This window comes from Odontomachus brunneus, unplaced genomic scaffold (genome assembly GCF_010583005.1).
Source record: "Odontomachus brunneus isolate Ranch 3 - 2012 unplaced genomic scaffold, Obru_v1 Obru_scaffold_125, whole genome shotgun sequence".
In the NCBI taxonomy this organism is placed as follows: domain Eukaryota; kingdom Metazoa; phylum Arthropoda; class Insecta; order Hymenoptera; family Formicidae; genus Odontomachus; species Odontomachus brunneus.
The window spans coordinates 195,876-201,858 of NW_022639575.1; the positions used below are offsets into that span (position 1 = coordinate 195,876).

Sequence of the window (5,983 nt, forward strand, 5' to 3'; positions counted from 1 at the left end):
TGGAAACAGCTGCTTCAGTAACTCCTAGCTCGTTTCCAAGTTCTTGTAACGTTCGAGCCGAGTTTTCATGCAATAATGCTAGCAATTCATCGTCTTGGAATTTTTTTGGCTGTCCTGAGCGTGGTTTGTCATTGACATCAAAATCATTACTTTTGAATCGTCTATACCACTCTTTACATGTTGTATGTGATGGAGCTCGATCACCATAACCTTCTTCAAGTAATCGATGAACTTCTGCTACACTTTTTTTCAAATCAAAATAGTGCAAAAGCACATGTCGAAAAAACACTTTATCGCGTTCCATTTTTCACAAAGCAAAAGAAATTGTTGTTTAGGAAAATAATTGTGTATGCTGACTGAATGTTATCGAGAAATGTCGAAATTAATCACAAACTACCTGTTTCGTTAGTAATGACTACTAGAACTGTTTGCATTGCCATCTAACATTTGCGGGCGGAAACTAAGTTAAGGTCCTAATAGATAAATGTCTATACACCAACACATTTAGAATGATTTTTGAGTTGTTTTGTTAGAGATATATGATAACCTGAGAGGTTGCAACGATCCTAAAAATTGTCTTAAAAATGTTAACAATGTAAGAATGTTTATACTAATCAATTTTGTGTCACGTTTAGTAAAATAATATATTTTGTAGTGCTGAAAAAATGTAAAATTTTTGCTATATATGTAATAGAAAAACCGATACACATATATATACACATATACATACATATAAACTTGTAAAATTTAAAAATATGTTGTACAAATTTAAAAATAAAATCATATAAATATTTTTCGTAGAATTTAGCATCCACATTTTTATACGAGCAGTAAATATGTTTACTGCCTTTGCAATTATTTCAAGAGCATTATAATTATTTATTAAGATGATTAAATAATACGCGCTTGACCCGCCATTACTATTACTAGAGTAGTAATATTTGATGAAACAAAGATGTGTCCGACGCATTTTTGAAAATGATCGACTGTAATTGTTCAATTTGCTTGTGGCTCATAACTAATGGCTTATTGTAGAAGGCTTATTATGTAAAAGTATCAAAAAAGCAAGCAACACGAACTTTAAATAAAGCAAGGAGTGCAAAAAACCGATCTCATTAGTTAATTATACCGCGCTTCAACCCATGGAAAGTGGTGGCTCGTAACGGAGACTTTGGAACTATTTCAGCCAATCAGAAATAACGGGTCTAATAGACCCCTCATTTGCTGACCAATAGTGTTCGGCTTGTGTTGAATGTTTCTCATGAGTTGGTCATACTGACCGAAAACGAAATTTTGAGGAGAAGACCGAAAACGAATTGCGACGCAACAAGTGATGTCGTCTTACGTTGTTTGTGCGATTTCGGCTTGCCCAGGATGAGTTGCGTGGATCATCGCTGGAAGTGCTGAAAGTAAGTGTTACGCGTTCATCATGATAAGGTATCGTCAAATACCTCGCACGGAATAAGTATATCGCGAAATAAGCAGTTGTGAATTTGCGCATTTGTGGTGTTACTGGCGACTGAAAATGCGAAAGCCGTGATTCCCTCGCATCACCTATGCGTCGAAGAAGAGTGATGTGCGCGAATATTATCGGAAGTGCCGAAATAAGTCTCGTCGTAACGAAATTTCGTCAAGTAAACACCCGGAGTGGCTATGGGCGAGTTTTTTAATTCATCGATGGATCCATCGATGAATTAAAAAACTTGACCTATGCGCGCAACAGGCAGTCGGTAGTTTTAAGTATAGCGCGTTTGTCGTGTGATAATGCGAGTTATCAATCCATTGGAAGAGAGCGTTGTGTGCGAGTATTGTCGAGAGTGCCGAAAGTAAATCTCGCGCAATTGTGATGAGACAATGGCCCATGTTCTGAAACCTCTTTTATCGATAAAAATATCTTGAATATAGCTTCTCAGCCAATCAGGTGGGCCCTAAGCCTCTTTTAGAAGCATTTTTATAGTTAAAAGAGGATTCAGAATATGGGCCATTGTCAAGTAAGCACCCGAAACGAGTATGTCGCGGAATGGGCAGTCGGGAATTTCGAGAAAAGTATCGCGCGTTCCTCATATCAGTGTTCGTCACAAGTGAATATTTTGAATATCACGATGAAGTATCCAGGAGCCAGGATGGCAGTATCATAGGCAGTAGGTTTGTTCTTTTCAGCTGCAATAAGTTAGAGTGAGACAAATATATTTTATCTTATTTTAACTTATTGTAGTTGAAAAAACAGACCAAGTGTCAGTTGGTCTGTTCTTTTCAGCTGAACTAGTGCAATAAGATAAAGTGAACAAGTATATTTTTTCTCATTGTAACTTATTGCACTACTTCAGCAGTGCAGCTGAAAACAACAGACTAAGTGTCAGCGTCAGTGATAGTATCGGTTTCGGTGATAGTGCAAGGACCCACCTCAAGATTAAAACCTCAAGTTATAGAATATTTGAAGTGCCACGACAAAGCTGTGAGGAGTAATTAGTGTCAGTGATAATACAAGAGCTAATTTTAAAGTTAAAGACCCTAGTGAATATTTGGAGTGCAACGATAAAGCAGTCAGAAATCGTGTCTGCGAAGTTGGCACCGCAAGTTTTGAGGCAAGTTCCATCTGCATCCGCAATAGTTTTACAGTTCCTGGTAAGTCATATTAATAGTTCCGTTCATTTATGGCAAAAAATCGATTTTTTTAAAAATGCGATGTTAACTTCGCGTGGCACCTCAAATTCCAAAAAATGCCGTTCCAACGATGATACTTCATAGTTCTTGAAGAGTTCTATAGTTCTAGATATATTGCAACGAGATTTGGAACAAGAAAGGAAGCATGTGTTTTTTCTTAACGTCGGGTGCTGTCAAATCGATTTTTTTTTCGAATTTTCGGAGAACGGATGACGCTACGAGTCTCATACTCTAGAACTATAATTCTTAAGCCTAGAACAACTCAGAACAAAAAGCTCTCGGTTGGAACAAGAAAGATAGTATAAGTTTACTCTTGGTCCGATAGACTGTCAAAAAACTTTTTTTTAATTTTTCGGACTTATAATTAAACTTATTGATTTGTGCTTTTGGAACAATGTTTGGAACAACTAGAACAATATATATCGGTTTCGGAATGCTTTATTTTCAAAAAATGGGGTGCCAGGTCAAAAATATTTTTTTCATTTTTTGGACTTATAATTCAACTTACAGATTTGTCCTTTTGGAACAATGTTTGGAACAATTAGAACAATCTATTGCGGTATCAGAATGTTCGATTTTCGAAAAGTGGGGTGCCAGCTCAAAAAATCATTTTTTTTGTTTTATTCGAAAACCATTTCGAATGAAGCAATATCACTTTGGAACAATGTGGTACAAAGTCAGAACAATCTGGAACAACTTTCAAAATTATAAATTTCAAAAAGTGGGGTGCCAACTTCATACACTCCTTGTGGTGCGGTGCTGACTCCAACTTTTAAAAATTAAAAAAAAGTAATTAGAGGCCGAAACTCTCGTTGCAATATATCAAGAACTATTGAACTCTTCAATAACTATGAATCATCGATGGAACGGCGTTTTTTGGAATTTGAGGTGCCACTCGAAGTTGAGACCGCATTTTTTCAAAAATCGATTTTTTGCCCTAAATAAACGGAACTGTTGATATGACTTATCAGGAACTGTAAAACTATTGGGGTGAAAATGGAACTTGCCTCAAAACTTACGGTGCCAAAAGTTGAGGTGCCAACTTCGCAGACACATGCGTCAATGCGTATTTAAAATAATATTTTGACATATCGTCTTTGCCTCGTGTATTCCTCTATATACATAAAACCGAGAATGGCAATAATAATGTGGTTTACATTTTTATTTCCTTCTGAGTTATAGAGCGCTTTTTTTATCGGAGTTTATCATCCACTTTGGCAACTTTTTTCTATATTGCTAAACAAAAGTTACTAAACAAAAGTGAAACTTAACGTTTTGTCAATTTGGGACAGATATACCGAGCTGCGGGTATGACGGTAGTGCGTAATGTAGGACGAAATACATTATAAAGTCAAAATAGTAAATATCTCGTTGCAATGTTTCTTATGCATCTCAAATGACTGTGAGCAATTCGTGAACCCGTAGTATTTTTTAATTGACGAAGAATACTATTTCTAGACATGTTCTGATTTGATGAATGACGCGAGTGTCGTCGATTTGTTCTTACATAAGACAAATATTATCGTAACTAAATATAACATTTATTTAACTAAACATAAATAATGTTTAGGAGGCGACGACGCAACGCGAAGTAATTTTGTCGTCGCGTTATTATCGCCTGCTCTTGCGAAAAGATCTCACTGCAAAGCGCACATTTGTTCCGTTTCACCGTGTCGATATACACCGCTGACCAACAAGCGTGAACGATGCTAGCGAGTTACGTAAAGCGAAGGACACGAGTTTCGATGTTCCCTATCGATATAGACTTCCGATGTTTATTTAGTTATATTGTTGTTTGTGACACCGTGGGAAAAAAAATCTCCTAAGGGACTATAGACTGTTTAAATAACAAGCAAAAGAAAGATTTCCTTTATTTTCATCATTTTTTTTAAATAATATTTTATTAAAGTGCAAGCACGATTAGGATAGTAATAAGTTCACTTCGCGATGCAAAATGCGAGTATTATTTATTGTTTCAAATAAAATCTGCCGAAACCTGCTGTAGATGCGTTGAAAAATTAGGGGAGACCAGTGTTAGTTGATTACCTAGCTAAGTTGGCAAAATCGATTATTTCTACTGTTCTTTAACAGACTTCAGAATTAAGCAAGCAGGAATTTCAAAATCATCTTTGACATGTTTAAAAATTTTGCTTGCTTAATTTTGTAATTTGTTAGAAAATAGTCGAAATAATTGGTTTTCCCAACTCACTCCGGTAACCAACTAGGTCTTCCTTATCCTGCATCATATTTTAATCGAGTATATCGTAACTATCATAGGTTTTGGTGCAAATGGAATTTATTTTATTAGTCATGTGGAAACTCATTTATCTCGGTGATCGCTCGGAACGGGATCTACATCAGCATAAGTATATATTTCTCGCTTGAAAATTTATTCATACGAGTGTATTGTCTCTGCGTGCATCCAAATAATGGATATTATATCTTTAGTAGTATTAGAGCAGCGAGCGAATTTGCGTTTCGAATATGCGATAGGTATTTGTTTTGTGGCTCGTATCCGACACTTCGTCATCGCATCACCGTGTTGATAACGACGACGGCGAAGGCCGAATTTATGTCACCGGCCGGCAAACGTGCAATCAGACAGCGTAGAGCTTCAACACACGAGGTAATCGTTTGCCGACCTCGCCATCGTTCTTTTTTTATTTCACGACAACGCAGGTGAATGGATGGATGCGCGCACCGGTATTTTCCCAGGCGCATCCGATCGTCCGTTCGATCAGGTGGGCGGATGGCGCGACCGGGGACAGGCCCCTCTGCTCTTTCAAGTTGTATGCGTCGTCGCGGCTCGGCAGACGATCGCTTTTCATTTCGTTGCGGATCTGCCTCGCGATCGGTCAGTGGGACGGCGGCCTCGTCGCGATCTCGCATTCCGCGTTCGCTCTCGCGCAGGAACAAACTCGACATTTGTTGAGAGTGAATCGCCAACGTAATAACTAAATGATGTCGAGAATCACGTGAAGAGCTCTGAAGTCGCGGCCACACACCGATCCTCGGTTTAACCAGTCGGCGATGCGCGTCGAGTGCCAGCCGAGTGTGATAATCGTTACGAGAGAAATGATGAACGACGGCACGACGTTTGCGTAATAGCGTGAGTCGATTTTAAAAATATAACGCGGTAATGAGGTGAATTCATTATGTATAAGTCGCTTTGAACGTAATCTTTTAACTTAAAATAGAAAGAAAGATAGACAGAGAGTGACAGAGAGACAGGATAGAGAGAGAGAAAGAGACTGAGAGAGGCAGAGAGAGAGAGAGAGAGAGAGAGAGAGAGAGAGAGAGAGAGAGAGAGAGAGAGAGA

The 5,983-nt window shown here is 38.0% G+C and overlaps 1 protein-coding gene across 3 annotated transcripts in view; it reads left to right on the top strand.

The window, feature by feature from the left end:
* The first annotated feature begins 1,291 nt into the window (after positions 1-1,291).
* The window catches only part of LOC116849728, an 11,600-nt gene continuing 6,908 nt past the window's right edge, over positions 1,292-5,983 (top strand). Inside the window, exon 1 of one of the 3 annotated variants that reach the window (XM_032827156.1) lies at positions 1,292-1,409. The gene's annotated coding sequence lies outside the window, so the exon portion shown is untranslated. Of the gene's footprint in view, positions 1,410-3,306; positions 5,774-5,983 lie in introns of those variants that run through there. The other 2 variants (XM_032827155.1, XM_032827157.1) reach the window with 2 other exon arrangements.